Here is a 19,397-nt window from a genome sequence, read left to right as displayed (position 1 = left end):
CACACCACTCACACTTCCTTAACTGGACCGTGGGGGGGTTGACAGATATAAACACGTGATGACGCCTCTCCCACTGCCCTCAGCCACACCGGTGGCACATCACACACACTCTCTACCTTTCTACCTTCACTACCTGCTACTCAGCTCTGGGATCCTAGGGGTAATTAAGAGGAAGAAACAAGGTAGTTATATTTGAAATGCAGGGATTGGTTGGGAGGTTTGCTTGTGGCGGGCTTTAAGGAACTCTGATTTATGAACGCTTGCACGGTACCATATGTACATTTTTGGTAGGCCTACTGTGTTGTGAGTTCTGCTTGTGTGTTGCTGTTTAGGAACCTGTTAATGTCTGTATTGTGATATGAGAAACGTATGCTGGATTTTGTCTCTAGTGTTTCAGGACTAACTGGGGACTTATCCAGATTTAGCGTTGGTTATGATCTATTGACACATATTACATCTCTACGGCAGGATTATTGGGCTATATTATTGTTTGGGAGGGCTTTGCCTTAATTGTCGCAAAATCCTTAACACTATATTTCACTCATTGAATTGTAGCACAGAGTCATGTGAAGAAAGATGTACTGGACAGAGGGAGGAAATATTAGCCAGATTGTTCAGCCTGATTGTTAACCTCTGTTCAGCTATTACGTTCCACTCCGTGCCACTCCTGTCATTTGCTAAAGACAGGAGTAGCAAGTATTGGAATGTTAGCTAAAAAGACTGGTACCCAGACTAAATAGCACAATTATGATGAAACGCAGGACTGTAATTATGAAGGAAATGCTGATCTGGTGTGCGATGTGGGCAGCAGAGGAGGCATACTGTACCCTGATGGCTATGGTTTGTGGTTGAGCTCTACACCAGGGAATATCAGATAGGACATCTATACAGAATACAGAGGACTCCTCCTCTCTCCAACATCAACAACATCCCTTTTCTGCATACCTTAAATGTACTGTCTGCTGCCATTTAGTGCGCTGGAAGATAAAAGGAATGTTGCCATTAGGGTTAGCCTAAATGTAGACCCTAGCCATCAAATCCCAGAGGTATAGTCAGTGTGTGTTGTCAGTGAAAGGGAATCGAAGCTCAGCACAGCAACAGAGGGACTTGGCTTCATCTTGTTAGTTGTTTACATCCTAATATCAGAACCAGGTACTGTACAGTGCATTCGGAAAGTATTCAGACCCCTTGACTTTTTCCACATTTTGTGACATTTCAGCCTTATTCTAAAATAGATTTTTTTTTAAATCCCTCATAAATCTACACACAATACCCCATAATGACAAAATAAAAACAGTTATATTTTTGTTTTAATTTTTGCAAATTTATAAAAAATATTAATAAATAAAACTGAAATATAACATTTACATAAGTATTCAGACCCTTTACTCAGTACTTTGTTGAAGCACCTTTGGCAGCGATGACAGCCTTGATTATTTTTGGCTATGACGCTACAAGCTTGGCACACCTGTATTTGGGCAGTTTCTCCCATTCTTCTCTGTAGATCCTCTCAAGCTCTGTCAGGTTGGATGCTGAGCGTCGCTGCACAGATATTTTCAGGTCTCTCCAGAGATGTTCGATTGGGTTCAAGTCCAGGCTCTAGCTCGGCCATATGGATATTCAGCGACTTGTCCCGAAGCCACTCCTGCATTGTCCTGGCTGTGTGCTTAGGGTTGTTGTCCTGTTGGAAGGTGAACTTTCACCCCAATCTGAGGCCCTGAGCGCTTTGGAGCAGGTTTTCATCATGGATCTCTCTGTACTTTGCTCCGCTCATCTTTCCCTCGATCCTGACTAATCACCCAGTCCCTGCCGCTGAAAAACATCCCCACAGCAAGATGCTGCCACCATGCTTCACCGTAGGGATGGTGCCAGGTTTCCTCCAGACCTGACGCTTGGCATTCAGGCCAAAGAGTTCAATCTTAGCTTCATCAGACCAGAGAATCTTGTTTCTCATGGTCTGAGAGTCCTTTAGGTGCCTTTGGGCAAACACCAATGGGGCTGTCGTGCCTTTTACTAAGGAGTGGCTTCCGTCTGGCCACTCTACCATAAAGGCCTGATTGGTGGAGTACTGCAGAGATGGTTGTCCTTCTGGAAGGTTCTCCCATCTCCACAGAGGAACTCTGGAGCTCTGTCAGAATGAACATCGGGTTCTTGGTCACCTCCCCGACCAAGGCCCTTCTCTCCCAATTGCTCAGTTTGGCCGGGCAGCCAGCTCTAGGAAGAGTCTTGGTGGTTCCAAACTTCTTCCATTTAAGAATGATCGAGGCCGCTGTGTTCTTGGGGACCTTCAATGCCACAGAAATGGTTTGGTACCCTTCTCCAGATCTGTGCCTTGACACAATCCTGTCTCGTAGCTCAACAGACAATTCCTTCGACCTCATGGCTTGGTTTTTGCTCTGACATGGACTGTCAACTGTGGGACCTTATATAGACAGGTGTGTGCCTTTCTAAATCATGTCCAATCATTTGAATTTACCACGGGTGAACTCCAATCGAGTCTCATAGCAAAGGGTCTGAATTCCTATGTAAATATGGTATTTCTGTTTTTTATTTTTAATACATTTTCAAACATTTCTAAAAACCTATTTTCGCTTTGTCATTATGGGGTATTGTGTGTAGATTGATGCTGGGAAAAATGCATTTAATCCATTTTAGAATAAGGCTGTAACGTAACAAAATGTGAAAAAAGTCAAGGGGTCTGAAAACTTTCCGAATGCATTGTACAATATGCCTCTGTTGCTGGGTAACAGCAACTCAAACTGTTGGTTGACTTGATGACACTTCTGACCTTCGGGGACGATTGTACTTGTCTTTGCCTCTTTCTGACTGGGGTGATTCCCAGTGACTGGGGGTTACAACTGGGGGTTACGAAAGCTCATTAAGGGTGACTTCTGGGGGACTAACTGTGACTGTGAGTGACCTTTGGTGGATGAGGAAATGAAAGAGCAACGTGCAGAGTACAACACCCTGTGTCTTAGTTCCACTCATTGTCTGAATCATTCTTACGATCCAAGATGAGTATACACTAGTATAGTAGTACACAGGAGAAGTGTACTCTGTGTGTGTGGGATGTTTGTGTAGAGTATAGCACTCTTCGAATGTAGAAGATGATATGTACTACTTCTATGTGTATCAGTTGTAGCCCTCTGGCTTTGCCATTGAGTGTATTCTTCCAATGTCTTTCTTAGAAGAGAATGCTGAGAGGAACATGCTGAACCCAACTCCCAGAGAATACTACATTGAAAGATCTTCAGAGAGTAGGTGACTGATCTCTCAGTAGTGTGTATCCCTTTATTTTGAAGAACAAACACTGATGCTAATAGATGCTGTTGTGTCCAGGTGTTAATAGACTGGATCAACAATGAGCTGGAGGAGGACAGGATCATCTTCAAAGACTTGGAGGAGGATTGCTATGATGGACAGGTGCTCTAGAAGTTATCTGGTAAGGAATAATTAGTTTGGACTCTGTGTAGTGTCTGTGGCTGAGCTTGGTGTTTTTCTGATGAACTATATAATATTTTTGATGCTATCAACATCACTGTTTTCACAGTTTCTTTGATTCTGATAAATTTGTGTAACAGTTTAGGGTGAGTGTTTATAATGCATTTGCTGTGTGTATGTGTGTTTGTGTTTATTATGATGCTCTGAGCGACTGCTTTATAAGTCCCTGTCTGTCTCTTCTCTGCTGGTGACAGAGAAGCTGTCGGGTTGGAAGCTAAATGTGGCTGAGGTGACCCAATCAGAGAGAGGACAGAAGCAGATGCTCCAAACTGTACTGGAGTCTGTCAACCAGCTGCTCAGGCCTCACGGCTGGTCCAATGAGTAGAGCGTTGACTGTGAGTTGTATTTTACAGTCTAAGACCAAACATTGATAGGTGCCATTCAATTGCCAGTCCGAGTGGCTAACACAACATTTAACACACTTAATAATATATTCTGTATTGTGATCAGTTATCTTTGATATCATGCTAACAAAGTATTTAATATAAATCCTAATTTTACCATTGAAGTGTAAATTTACCTCTAGAAAGCACTGCATTAAACAACATTTTACCTTAGTAGTCCCAATTTAAACCTGGTGAATGCTGACAGCTCCCAATGCTGGTCCCCTCCTCCATCCACAGCTATCTATACTAAGAACCTGGTGGCCATACTGTACCTGCTGGTGGCTCTGGCCATGCACTATCTGTCCCTCATCAGATTGCTTGAACACATGTCTGTACAGGTGGTGATGGTCAAGGTAAGGAGACACAGCACATATCTATTATCTGTTGCACATCATGATTGTAAATGAGAACTTGTTCTCAACTGGCCTACCTGGTTAAATAAAGATGAAATAAAAGAAAAAATTATGATCACTCATTGGGAGAATCTCAATTGCATTCATCCTCACATCCTCGCTTGGGAGGGACCTCTGGCTTTCTCATCCAATGGGTTTTGAGAAGGAGACGTGGAGAGAGGACGCGATTCAGATTCTTCCACTGACCTGAATAGATTGTTTAGTTTGTTTTAGAAAAGGAGGGCATACTGCAGACATGTCACGTAACCAAGGAGCTGACGAGCACTACAGAGTAAGTACTATTGTTCACTTTTTGTTAGGTTTCTTTTTTGGGGGGAGAGGGGGGGAATCCTTATTGTATACATAGGTATAACAATAACATTTCTGTTTTCTATTATTTTTTCTAGAATGATGATAGGTAGATTTGGTGAGTAGATGTTGGTTGAACATTGAGGCCTGTTGTAAAATGTGATTAATGCAGAGTTTTGTTATGATCTTGATTTTTTAAAATATTTTTTTTACTGTATCTCTGAAAGGGATGCATTTGACACACTCCTGGAGATCACATACCTGACAAGCTCAATGTTATGAAGGAGGTCAAATATTTCAAGAGAGATTTAAAAGTGCGTTCCTTTACACTTTAGGGATTCGCGGCTTAAGTTGAGCCGTAGGGCTAAGATAAGCCAACCTTGTTTCTAGGAAACCACACACAAAATGAATCATTTGACCAGGAAGCGGTCGTCATTTCATGGAGTCTGTGAAGGAAGAAACCACATGGAAAAAGTGGTAACCAAGTTAGTTCCAAAAAGTAGATTAAACTTTCTAGCTCTCCCTGTAGATTTTGCAGTGACCTAGTGTCCCCATGAGTGACAGAACACTGAGCCAATCACGGCTCAACTACAGAAGATTATCAACCCCTACGCTCTGTACTTTCCGCTGGGCCGCTGAGCTAGGCTGAAACACCTGCATTTTGGAGCTGCCTCACTCAAGAAAGCAAAAAATAGACCATGTTTGTATGCAGCTTTGTTAACTCAATACGTTTTTTTTTTTACATTGTTGCAAACTGATATGTGACACGTATTAGTGCTAAAATAACAAGCAAGTAAATATTACTATAATATTTATTTTGCTAAACCGGTGGGGTTCATAACAGGAGGGGCTCTGCCCCACTGGCTCTGAATGATGGGTCGCCACTGCTTCTTCCATATCCTCATGTGTTGCCAATGTTTGACAACCCCTTGTCTTTGTGTCCAGTTTGCTGATGGTGTGTATCTGGTTCTGCTGGAGGACTATTTTGTCCTCCTCTACAACTTCTTCCTCACACAGGAGAACTTTGAGCAGAAGGTAGGTAGGACTTTTAGAAGTGGTGTTTCTCTGTGAGAGGTGGACTTGTAGAAGTGGTGTTTCTCTGTGAGAGGTGGACTTGTAGAAGTGGTGTTTCTCTGTGAGAGGTGGACTTGTAGAAGTGGTGTTTCTCTGTGAGAGGTGGACTTGTAGAAGTGGTGTTTCTCTGTGAGAGGTGGACTTGTAGAAGTGGTGTTTCTCTGTGAGAGGTGGACTTGTAGAAGTGGTGTTTCTCTGTGAGAGGTGGACTTGTAGAAGTGGTGTTTCTCTGTGAGAGGTGGACTTGTAGAAGTGGTGTTTCTCTGTGAGAGGTGGACTTGTAGAAGTGGTGTTTCTCTGTGAGAGGTGGACTTGTAGAAGTGGTGTTTCTCTGTGAGAGGTGGACTTGTAGAAGTGGTGTTTCTCTGTGAGAGGTGGACTTGTAGAAGTGGTGTTTCTCTGTGAGAGGTGGACTTGTAGAAGTGGTGTTTCTCTGTGACAGGTGGACTTGTAGAAGTGGTGTTTCTCTGTGAGAGGTGGACTTGTAGAAGTGGTGTTTCTTTGGTCGACTGCTAGCAGGTTCATCTTGTTCATTCTCTCCCCTGGTTCCCCTCAGGTCCACAATGTGGCGTTTGCCTTTGAGCTGATGCAGGACGAAGGCCTGAATAAACCCAAAGCCAAATCAGACGGTACAGTACTGACACAATATATTACATCAGTGTTTCCCAAACTAGGGGTTGCGACCCCATGTGTTTTTGCCTGATTTAAAATGGGTTTGTGAGAGAAAATGTGCAATGATGATGTTCTTTTCTGCACAGAATATCATACAACATTATTGCCTGATGATCTTCTGAACTTCCCAATAACTTCCTAATGCATTTCAGTCACTTCAAACCATACTTCCTTCAGATTGAAATACTGTCAAAAGTACTGTCAGACTGATTTGTAATAGACTGTCATAGCCCAAATTAAAAAAGTAAACATTGGCTGTAAATTACAAAAAAAGTTTGGGAACCCCTGCATTAGACGAACAGGGAGGGCGGTAACACATGGGGAATGCAGGCAGTGAACATTCAGTAGAAGAGGGAAGCTTGCTGAAGGTAGACTATCATCGGAATACTCATGATGCTTGAGTATCTTTAATGCCTTAGGTGTCCAGTAGGTGGAGCTCTTGCCTCACTTTAGATACTTGAAAATTGATATACGTCTAAGCCAGCATCTGACCCAAACACACCCAACCTCACCCCGACAGCTTTTGTCTTCCTGAATATAAAGTCTCACAGGATGAATTGTCGAAACAAAAGTGTTCATATTTGTATGTTTGTATACCAATATCACCCAGAATCAGTCAAGCAGCATGCACTTTTCTTTGTGTTTGTGATTTTCCCTCTCAGAGAGAAGTTTGTTATTTTTGTTTTTATAAATAATGAATTACTTCTTTTGGGTGCATTGTTTGGTTCGAGGCATTGTGAACCTGAACCTGAAGTCCACCTTGAGGTGTTGTACAACATTTTCACCAAATACAAGAACTCTGAGTGACGTCTGCCTGCCAGACACAGTCACACCCAGTCACACACACAGCTACAGTGTGAGGAGAATGAAGGCACTGTGCCTGTGCCCACTTTAAGCCTAAACAATGATGGAACCCACGGAATATAGACTAAATTCACCCCTTGTATCAGTGCCGTGGGACTTACAGATACCCCCCGAGGACTAGCCTGAAGAGACAGATTGTTTGTATTTAATCTCCCCCAATGTCAGTATTTAATTCCTCCTTTATGCTAACCACAACCCATAATCCAGCACACTTAGCTGTTAATACTCAGTCAACACTGGAGAATGTATTATGCAATTGGAAAACATGGACAGCAAATTCTCCAGCGTTAAAAACAAAACAAAAATATCACTGAGAGTGTTAAATCCACACTGAAAGTGTTGAGTCTGTGGACCAATATAGACAGCGGAACAGTGTTAAATTAACACACTGTTTTGTGTAAAACCTTGTTCAAATATTTCCCAGAGTTACTTGCATTTCGAGTAAATTTGAGTTACCACCCATGACTGTATTTGTTAGTGACAGAGACATGGTTGTTGCATTCATCCATTTTCAGTCCAATGAACTTAACCAAGTGAGAGCCTAAGTGAGTATGTATCATAAAAAAAAAGCTTTTTAACAAAATAGAATAAGTATTACACAAGGCCTTATTTTGAGGGCCTATTTTTACCCTAATCCACGGGCCAGAAACTCATACAAATCACTTTGAACCAAAACCATCATTATCATATTTCCCAGCATTTTTTTTACTTTACAGGGTACCATTACAGTTGCAAGTGTTTGTACCCCTTTAGGAACAAATCAAAGTAATACAATGGCCTGAAACTCACGCAATGTGTTAATTTAACACTGTTCCAATGTCTATATGGGTACACAGACTCAACACTTTCAATGTTGATTTAACACTCTGTGTTCATTTTGTTTGTTTTTTACACTGGAGAATTTGCTGTGTGGGTGTGTATTTTATGCAAAAAGCCTCTACTGCTTTATAAGAAGATATTTATGTGTGAGGAAAATGCTGTATATTCTATCTCATAAAGCTTTATACAGTATATTATTATTGATGTACTTCTATTGTTCTATTGTATCTATCCTGCCAATGACTGGAATGAATTGCAAAAATCACTGAAGCTGGAGACTTATATCTCCCTCTCTAACTTTAAGCATCAGCTGTCAGAGCAGCTTACCGATCACTGTACCTGTACACAGCCCATCTGTGATTAGCACACCCAACTACCTCATCCCCATATTGTTATTTATTCTTTTGCTCTTTTGCACCCCAGTATCACTACTTGCACATCATCATCTGCACATCTATCACTCCAGTGTTAATGCTAAATTGTAATTATTTCGCCACATTGGCCTATTTATTGACTTACCTCCCTAACCTTACTACATTTGCACAGACTGTACATAGATTTTTCTATTGTGTTTTTGACTGTACGTTTAATTTTCCTGTAACTCTGTGTTGTTGTTTTTGTCGCACTGCTTTGCTTTATCTTGGCCAGGTCGCAGTTGTAGATGAGAACTTGTTCTCAACTGGCCTACCTGGTTAACTAAAGGTGAAATAAAAAAATAAAAAAATCAATTTTAAAAGATTAATTAATTGTAACAGTGCTATTTTAGTATTCTCTGACTGACTATATGGACAGGTTCAAGCCATATTTCTTGATGCCGACCCTGTTGCCTTTCACCTTAAGCGCAATATTATTTATTCTCCTTCTGTACCACAGAGCATCATTGTGTTGACCTGCCCTTCAGATGAGAGAGAGAGCTGAATGTACAGGAGTCCACTCATGCATTTTAGACCATGGGTAAATTATTAAGTGGTCAAGTCTGGATCGCCAAGAGACAGGCTGTTCAATGGAAACAACTCGCCTCCCTTCTTGTATGTATCTGCCTGGACGTGTCTGTCTATCAAGAAATAAATGTTTGAATTCAGAAAGCTGGTGAATGTGTTTAATTATACACTTCACACCAGTGGAGGCTGCTGAGGGGAGGACGGCTCATAATAATGGCTGGAACGGAGTGAATGGAATGGCATTTTACATATGGGAACCATGTATATGATACCGTTCCACTGATTCCACTCCAGTCATTACCACAAGCCCGTCCTCCCCAATTAAGGTGCCACCAACCTCCTGTGCTTTCTTTGTCTTCACAAGTGAATCAGAAGTGTGGCGGAGATTGGAACTCACAACACAAGCCTTCTGGTTTTGGTTTAGCCAAAGGAATGATGGGGTTTATTTTAGGACTGTCTTTATTTTCTTGTCTATGGTAACCATGACTACTTCTCCTTTTCCCTTTTTGCCCTTTCCTCTTCAGGTTGATGGAGTGTGCGTGTTTCCTCTGCTCCTCTGACGTAGAGATGGTGCACATGCAGTGTGTTGTCTCTTCTCTCTCTGTATATGATTGGGGAGTGCTGGAGGACAGACATCACACATGATACAGCCACTGGGCACAGACGTCAATTCAACGTCTATTCCACGTTGTTTCAATGTAATTTCATTGAAATGATGTGTAAACAATGTTGATTCAACCAGTGTGTGCCCAGTGGGATGTTTGTTTTGACCTCCTGTGGTGTGGTTGCCACTTCTATTAGGTGAAGTGACCTCACTTTCACCTCTAAGCAGTTGTCTCTATCCAAATGCTCTAAACTATAAGTCTGGACCACTTGGCTTCATATACATGGTCTCTCCTCAGAACACACTGTGTGTAACACGTTTCTGGAGAAGTGCTTGTCAGATTGGGTGTATTTTTCTCTGTCGCAATGCTATTTTGATTGATTCAGTGTTGACGTTAGTCAGGAAGCAGAGTACAACAGCGTTGTTTCCTTATTCTATCTGTTTGCTGCTACTGCTCTGAAGGTATGATTATTCAATTTGCCTTTTGTTGTCAACCTCATACAGAGAAGAGTACATCACAAAGACAGATATGGTACAGCGAAGCTACACTCTAGTCTCAGGCAGACACTTTGACATATTGTTGGTCACATTAAATCCCAGTCAGGTTAGTTTAGAGTCGGAATGCATTCCTCTGAGTTTGTTGTTGTTGCGTGTTGTTTTGGGGCCCAGAATCCCCAAAAAGCATTCAGAGGGACATGATGTTATGGGGTTATAGCCATTTTGCTCTATTCATGCTGTTTGTGTGTGCTCAGCTAATGCAGAAGTGCACTCACAGAGAAGGAAGAGATCAAATACTGAAGTTTGAAGTGGTCCCTCACATTAATTGAATATATTTGAATTTGAACTATTACTGAAAGCGTAAGCTACACTGATACCAGGTACAGTCACTTGATATCTGGCTCAGAAGAGGGGATATGAAGGATTTTCCTGATATGCAGAAGGGCAAAGACCCTGAGGATGTTGAATCTTTCTAGGGTAAGTCTACATTCAACTGTATTCCAGCTCAGGTCATCTTCTGGATATCATATTTTCCCTCCAAAATGGTTGTCAAGTAGTGGGCTTTTCAACTTAAAACGTATGTGTTGAAACAGGTGAGTGGAAGAACATTGTTCAGCCAACATCTTTGAAAGATCCCAAACTTGAGAAGTTGAAAGTGATAAGATTGACCCTTGTTTTACATTTCACTTCCCACCACCAGCCTAGTTATTATCCTCAAATGATCATATTATTATATTATTATTATACTACTCTACTATACCAATGATAACACATTATTATACTACTCTACTATACCAATGATAACACATTATTATACTACTATACCAATGATAACACATTATTATACTACTATACCAATGATAACACATTATTATACTACTCTACTATACCAATGATAACACATTATTATACTACTCTACTATACCAATGATAACACATTATTATACTACTATACCAATGATAACACATTATTATATTTATCTACTATACCAATGATAACACATTATTATACTACCCTACTATACCAATGATAACACATTATTATACTACTCTACTATACCAATGATAACACATTATTATACTACTCTACTATACCAATGATAACACATTATTATACTACTATACCAATGATAGCACATTATTATACTACTCTACCAATGATAACACATTATTATATTTATCTACTATACCAATGATAACACATTATTATACTTCTCTACTATACCAATGATAACACATTATTATACTACTCTACTATACCAATGATAACACATTATTATACTACTCTACTATACCAATGATAGCACATTATTATACTACTCTACTATACCAATGATAACACATTATTATACTACTCTACTATACCAATGATAACACATTATTATACTACTATACCAATGATAACACATTATTATACTTCTCTACTATACCAATGATAACACATTATTATACTACTCTACTATACCAATGATAACACATTATTATACTACTCTACTATACCAATGATAACACATTATTATACTACTCTACTATACCAATGATAACACATTATTATACTACTATACCAATGATAACACATTATTATACTTCTCTACTATACCAATGATAACACATTATTATACTACTCTACTATACCAATGATAACACATTATTATACTACTCTACTATACCAATGATAACACATTATTATACTACTATACCAATGATAACACATTATTATACTACTATACCAATGATAACACATTATTATACTACTCTACTATACCAATGATAACACATTATTATACTACTATACCAATGATAGCACATTATTATACTACTCTACCAATGATAACACATTATTATACTACTCTACTATACCAATGATAACACATTATTATACTACTATACCAATGATAACACATTATTATACTACTCTACTATACCAATGATAACACATTATTATACTACTATACCAATGATAACACATTATTATACTACTATACCAATGATAACACATTATTATACTACTCTACCAATGATAACACATTATTATACTACTCTACTATACCAATGATAACACATTATTATACTACTCTACTATACCAATGATAGCACATTATTATACTACTATACCAATGATAACACATTATTATACTACTATACCAATGATAACACATTATTATACTACTATACCAATGATAGCACATTATTATACTACTATACCAATGATAACACAATATTATACTACTATACTAATGATAGCACATTATTATACTACTATACTAATGATAGCACATTATTATACTACTATACTAATGATAGCACATTATTATACTACTTTACCAATGATAGCACATTATATTACTATACCAATGATACCACATTATAATACTACTATACCAATGATAACACAATATTATACTACTATACTAATGATAGCACATTATTATACTATAATACCAATGATACCACATTATAATACTACTATACCAATGATAACACATTATTATGCTTCTATACTATACTATACCAATGATACCAATGATAACACATTATTATACTACTATTCTGTAGGACCATGATACTTTTGGGTGATATGGGCAGAAGATAATTGCTACACAGAAAATACCTTACAAATAAAAGAATAATGAAAGTATCAGAGAGGATGGTGGACAGATCAGAAAGTCATTGCTAGGGCAAGGCAGTAGTTGTGGATGCAAACATTCTCCCTAGACCCTCAAAGAGGATTTGAAATAGAAAATATATTTCTGGAATAAATTAAAGTAAAATCAAATTATTGCTGTGTTTATCCATTAGATAAGTATGACACAGTATAGGCCTAAATGGCTGTGTTTACACAGGCAGCTAAATTCGGATATTTTTTTCCACTAATCGGTCTTTTGACCTATCACATAAGATCTTTTCACATCAAATCTTTTCCTGAGCTGATCTGATTGGTCAAAATCTGCCTCTGTAAACACAGAAGGTATGGAAAACAAAAACACCCCTGCAAATTCTATGGCCGTGTCACGTCCTGACCTTAGAAAGCTGTTATTTTCTATGGTAGAGTAGGTCAGGGCGTGACGGGGGGTTTTCTAGTTTAGTTTTCTATGTTGTCCGGTACTAGTTTTGTATTTCTATGTTGGGTTTTGTTTGGGATGATCTCCAATTAGAGGCAGCTGGCCCTTGTTGTCTCTAATTGGAGATCATACTTAATTAGGGTTTTTTCCACCTGGGTTTGTGGGAGATTGTTTCTGAGTTAGTGTATGTTTCTACTCTGCGTCACGGTTTGTTGTTTTGTTCGTTCAGTTTATTGTGTATGTATTGCAACGTTTCACAGTGAAAATAAAATATGGAACGACACACACGCTGTACTTTGGTCCGCTCCTTCCTACGACAACCATGACAGAATCTCCCACCACAAAAGGACCAAGCAGCGTGCCCACGAGGAGCAGGGATCCTGGGCCCGGTAGAGGAAAGAGTGGAGGACGTCCTGGACCTGGGAGGAGGTAATGGCAGGGGACAAGACCCTGCCATGGAAGCAGGTGGAGACAGCGAGGGAGGAACTGCAACGTTACGAGGAACTAGCACAGCAACGACGGAATCACAAGAGGCACCCCCATATTATTTTTTGGGGGGGCACACGGGGAGATTGGCAGAGTCAGGGTGGAGACCTGAGCCAACTGAGCCCTGTTCCTGCTCCCCGCACTCGCCCTGAGGTGCGTGTTACCAGTCTGGCACCACCTGTGCCAGCCCCACGCATCAGGCCTCCAGTGCGCCTGCCCAGTCCGGGGTGTCCTGTTCGTGCTCCCCGCACTCGCCCTGAGGTGCGTGTCACCAGTCTGGCGCCACCTGTGCCAGCCCCACGCATCAGGCCTCCAGTGCGCCTGCCCAGTCCAAGGTGTCCTGTTCCTGCTCCCCGCACTCGCCCTGAGGTGCGTGTCACCAGTCTGGCGCCACCTGTGCCAGCCCCACACATCAGGCCTCCAGTGCGCCTGCCCAGTCCGGGGGTGTCCTGTTCCTGCTCCCCGCACTCGCCCTGAGGTGCGTGTTACCAGTCTGGCGCCACCTGTGCCAGCCCCACGCATCAGGCCTCCAGTGCGCCTGCCCAGTCCGGGGTGTCCTGTTCCTGCTCCCCGCACTCGCCCTGAGGTGCGTGTTACCAGTCTAGCGCCACCTGTGCCAGCCCCACGCATCAGGCCTCCAGTGCGCATTCCCAGTCCAGAGGTTCCGGCGACGGTTCCCAGTCCAGAGGTTCCGGCGACGGTTCCCAGTCCAGAGCTTCCGGCGACGGTTCCCAGTCCAGAGCTTCCGGCGATGGCCTGCGGCCCAGAACCTCCGGCGGCGGCCTGCGGCCCAGAGCCTCCGGCGGCGGCCTGCGGCCCAGAGCCTCCGGCGGCGGTCTGCGGCCCAGAGCCTCCGGTGATGATCTGCGGTCCGGTTACTCTGACGATGATCCACGGTCCGGTTTGTTTCTACTCTGCGTCACGGTTTGTTTTGTTCATTCAGTTTATTTTGTATGTATTGCAAAGTTTCACAGTGAAAATAAAATGTGGATGACACACACGCTGCACTTTGGTCCGCTCCTTCCTACGACAACCGTGACAGGCCGTCTATGCTTGACACTTACACGCAACTTCTACTATCAGAATACAAATATCGCATTGAAAAGACACACACACACACACACACACACACACACACACACACACACACACACACACACACACACACACTAACTAACTACCCGGAGTCGCCTCTTCGTTGTTGACGTTGAGACTGGTGTTTTGCGGGAACGATTCATGAAGCTGCCAGTTGAGGACTTGTGAGGCGTCTATTTCTCAAACTAGACACTCTAATGTACTTGTCCTCTTACTGAGTTGTGCACCGGGGCCTCCCACTCCTCTTTCTATTCTGGTTAGGGCCAGTTTGCGCTGTTCTGTGACGGGAATAGTACACGGCGTTGTACGAGATCTTCAGTTTCTTGGCAATTTCTCACATGGAATAGCCTTCATTTCTCAGAATAAGAATAGACTGACGAGTTTCAGAAAAAAGTTATTTGTTTCTAGCCATTTTGAGCCTGTAATCGAACCCACAAATGCTGATGCTCCAGATACTCAACTAGTCTAAAGAAGGCCAGTTTTATTGCTTCTTTAATCAGAACAACAGTTTTCAGCTGTGCTAACATAATTGCAAAAGGTTGTCTGACGATCAATTAGCCTTTTAAAATGTTAAACTTGGATTATCAGGGTTGCCATTGGAACACAGGAGTGATGGTTGCTGATAATGGTTCTCTGTACGCTTATGTAGATTTTCCATAAAAAATCTGCCGTTTCCAGCTACAATAGTCATTTACAAAATTAACAATGTCTACACTGTATTTCTGATCAATTTGATGTTATTTTAATGGACAAAAAATTTGCTTTTCTTTCAAAAAGGACATTTCTAAGTGACCCCGAACTTTTAGGTCAACAGAAATGGAATAAAATCAGAAAAAGAAATTGAGATTCTTACAGATGAAAGGTTGGTAAATAATTTCTGATTATGATGTGTGCATGTTCTTCAGAAAATGTATTCTGTTTCAGAATATTGAATGTTCACATACTTTGCTCTTTATTTCAACAGTGATTCAACTACAGACTGGCTGAGCAGTTCAGACAGTGAGTAAGATATTCACGGTCATCGTTGAAGTACTGTACTGGGTTTTATCCAGAACATTGCACAGATAAACGCTCTTCTCCCTGTCTCTTCATCCAGTTGAGGATTCCGTTGAGCAGCTGCTGAAGCTGGACTCCCACAAGGTTAACACAGTTAAGCAGGTAATAGAGAGAAAAGATGGGTCCTCCATTCCTGCTGATCTGTTGTGTAAGGTGGACCACTGCATTATTAGACAGCGTTAGGATTGATTATAGGACAATCGTATATTGTCTAGATTTGGCATGGGCCCTCAGATCCTCAAAAAATTCTACAGCTGCACCATCGAGAGCATCTTGATTGGCTGCATCACCGCTTGGTACGGCAACTGCAAGGCACCCGTCCGAAAGGGGCTACAGAGGTTGGCGAGTACGGCCCAGTATATCACTGGGGCCGAGGTCCCGGCTATCCAGGACCTCTATACCAGGTGGTGTCAGAGAAAGGTCCAGACAATTGTCGAAGACTCCAGCCACCCTAGTCATAGACTGTTCTCTCTGCTACCGCACAGCAAGCAGTACCAGTGCACCAAGTCTGGAACCAACAGGACCCATAACAGCTTCTACCCCCAAGCCATAAGACTGCTAAACCAGACTGCTAAATAGCTTATCTAAAGGCTACCTGCTGCTGCTACTGTCTGTTATCTATCCTGTTGCCTAGTCACTTTAACCCTCCCTACAGTACATGTACATAGCTACCTTAATGACCTCTTACCTCAGCACATCGATTCGGTACTGGTACTCCCTGTATATAACCACATTATTTTTACTCATCATAGTTATTCGTTATTCACTGTGAATTTATTTCTTGTGTCACTATTTCTACTTTATTTAAATGTTTTATCTTTAACTTTGCATTGTTGAAAACGGTAAGTAAGCATTTCACTGTTAGTCTACACCTGTTGTTACGAAGCATGTGAAAAATACATTTTATTTCATTTTATTTCTATACTGGTTCTGATTCAGGGCGAGGCTGATTTGTGTGCAAGGGTGCTATGTAGATGAGATGTGACAGCATGAATAATACATATAAATGCCCCTTATCACTCTTACCGTGTCTGACTGACTGAGCATTGCACAACTTCAATATGTTCTCATTAGAGTCTGTCAAAATAGTGACTTTGAATGTTGTTGTTATGGTTAAATGCCAACATATTTCTAATGAGATATGTCTGTAATATTAGATCTTTCTATTTTAGGCCATCATGCACTTTGTCAACAAGGTAATGTCAACCCTGGGACTACAGGTGACAGACGTGGAGAAACAGGTATGTTTACTGTGGAAAGGCTTTGGCCATTCTGTTTGGATGGGTATTGATCACTACCAATGGCGTGAATTAAAAAGGAATCAATACATTTCCTTTCTGTTGTGTAACACCACACCCACTTGGGTAAGATCAACAAATGGTGTTCTTTCTTTATCAATGTAGTTTGCAGACGGTGTGATTCTCCTCCTGCTGATTGGACAGTTGGAGCAGTTCTTTGTTCCACTCCATGACGTCAACCTCACCCCAGTCTGTAACAATGAGATGGATAGGATCTCATACATGTTCTCGGACTCAGAGGCAGAATGACATTTTTAGGGGATGAATCTGGAGGCAGCTTGTGCTTCAAAGGAAGTATTTATGTGATTGTTTGACTCAATGGTAAGGGCAGAGCTGACATATGATACAGTGAATGGAACAAATATCCCATTTGGTCCTACAATAATGCTCTACACCTTTACTCTATTGAAGATGACAGCAGTAGAACAATGACTTGAGATCCAATTTGTTAATCATCTCAAATCCATACAGAGGAATACATGGCTCTGCCCTATAGTATGCATCAGGTTATTGATTTTACTCAATTGTGAGATTGAGAAGCTACACATGAGTGCATTTACATTGCCCAGGTGTCAGTCATCTGAATATGTCATGGTGTGCTGTGCCACTCATGTCATTATGTGGCTCAGATGGTAGAGAATGACGCTTGCAATGCCGGGATCGTGGTTTCCATTCCCACTGGGTGCCACCCATGTGGAAAATGTATGAACGCATTACTCACTTTGGGAAAAAGCGTCAGCTAAATGGTGTATGATTATCCCTCTCTGTGGTTTAGCTGCACAATCTGGACCTCCTGAATGACATTGAGCTACCCATGCCCAATGTTGACCCCGAAGGTACAGTAAGTGTGTTCATATTCTGTGGCACCCATAGTTGACCTACATATATCCTCACACCAACTTGGAGCAAAATTGGTCTTGTGACAGTGTACTTACAGTAGGAGCCTAAGGAGAATAACAAAAATACCACAGCCACATGTACTCTAAGTTGATATATCTTTGAAATAGGAATTTGACCAAGATTGCTCAGGGCTGTAATTTCCACAGCACAGAAATGGCGCTGTGAGACAGTAATGTCAAACTAATTCAGAAGATTTCCTGAATCAAAGGCATTTATCAAGGACGATAGTGATATGCCACAGACTGTTCATATGGCAAGTTGAAGCCAAAATAAGTACTGATAGTTTAAATTAAGCCCCATCACTACACACTAAAAACAAATAGTTCTATGTAGTGCCAAATAAGCCTTATTTGGCTTGTAACCATGGTGCTATATAAAACCTTTTTTTAAGGTTCTATAAAGAACAATGCTCATAAGGTTCTAAATGAAACCTGTATGGTGCTATAAAGAACCCTTTTCTAAGGTTCAATAAAGAACCCTTTTGGGGGCTATATAGAACCCTTTTTTATGGGGAATGCTTCTATAAAGAACCTTTCTCAATCTCAAGCTTCTTTGTATATCCTTTTCAAGAACATTATAGGTTTTTAATTCTGGTTAGCCATATTATATTGTTAAAATTCCTTAGGTGTTATTATTGTGTTAATTGACAAGTTGAATCAGGTATGAAAGCTCTGGAAAAGCTGGGGGTTGCTGAGGAGAGAATTGAGAAATCACTGATTTAGACAACTGTTCTCAAGGCCATATGTGTTTTTCACAAGACACTACTCATAGTCATATACAACATGTAATGGCATTAAACAACAGATAGAATAATCTGGATTGACACTCTCACTCACGCTTACACAAAAAGAACTGTGCGCAAACCACTCCCCAAAATATTTGAATGAACCGCCGCCCCTGTAACGGTTGTCGTTGGGAATGGAGGACCAAAGCGTTGCAGGTATGTGGATGCTCATCTTGTATTTTATTTTAAATAAAGTGGACACCAAAATAACAAAACGAGAACGAACGAACAACCAAACAGTCTTGTAAGGCTCACACAGGCAAAACAAGAAACAATCTCCCACAAACACTAAACCAAACACATACCCATATATAGGACTCTCAATCAGAGGCAACGAGAAAACACCTGCCTCCAATTGAGCCCAACCCCAATAAACCAGACATAGAAATACAAAAGACCAGAGACCACATAGAAATACAAACATAGAACATTACCCAAAAACAATAAATCAAACGCCCTACTAAATAAACCACCACCCCGAACCACATAAAACAAATACCCTCTGCCACGTCCTGACCAAACTACAATAACAAATAACCCTTATACTGGTCAGGACGTGACAGCCCTTCCATCTCCTTCGGTGCCATTATATTTACTGTACCTTTGAATTGTCACTAAAAGAGCAAAGAACCCCTTTGTGAACGGCAAAGAACCAT

The 19,397-nt window shown here is 41.0% G+C and overlaps 1 pseudogene; it reads left to right on the top strand.

The window, feature by feature from the left end:
• Positions 1-3,175: 3,175 nt before the first annotated feature.
• LOC106584455 (beta-parvin-like) lies at positions 3,176-4,560 on the top strand (annotated as a pseudogene).
• The last annotated feature ends 14,837 nt before the right edge of the window (positions 4,561-19,397 follow it).

This window comes from Salmo salar, chromosome ssa23, assembly GCF_905237065.1.
Source record: "Salmo salar chromosome ssa23, Ssal_v3.1, whole genome shotgun sequence".
In the NCBI taxonomy this organism is placed as follows: domain Eukaryota; kingdom Metazoa; phylum Chordata; class Actinopteri; order Salmoniformes; family Salmonidae; genus Salmo; species Salmo salar.
This window is presented reverse-complemented; position numbering and strand designations above follow the sequence as displayed.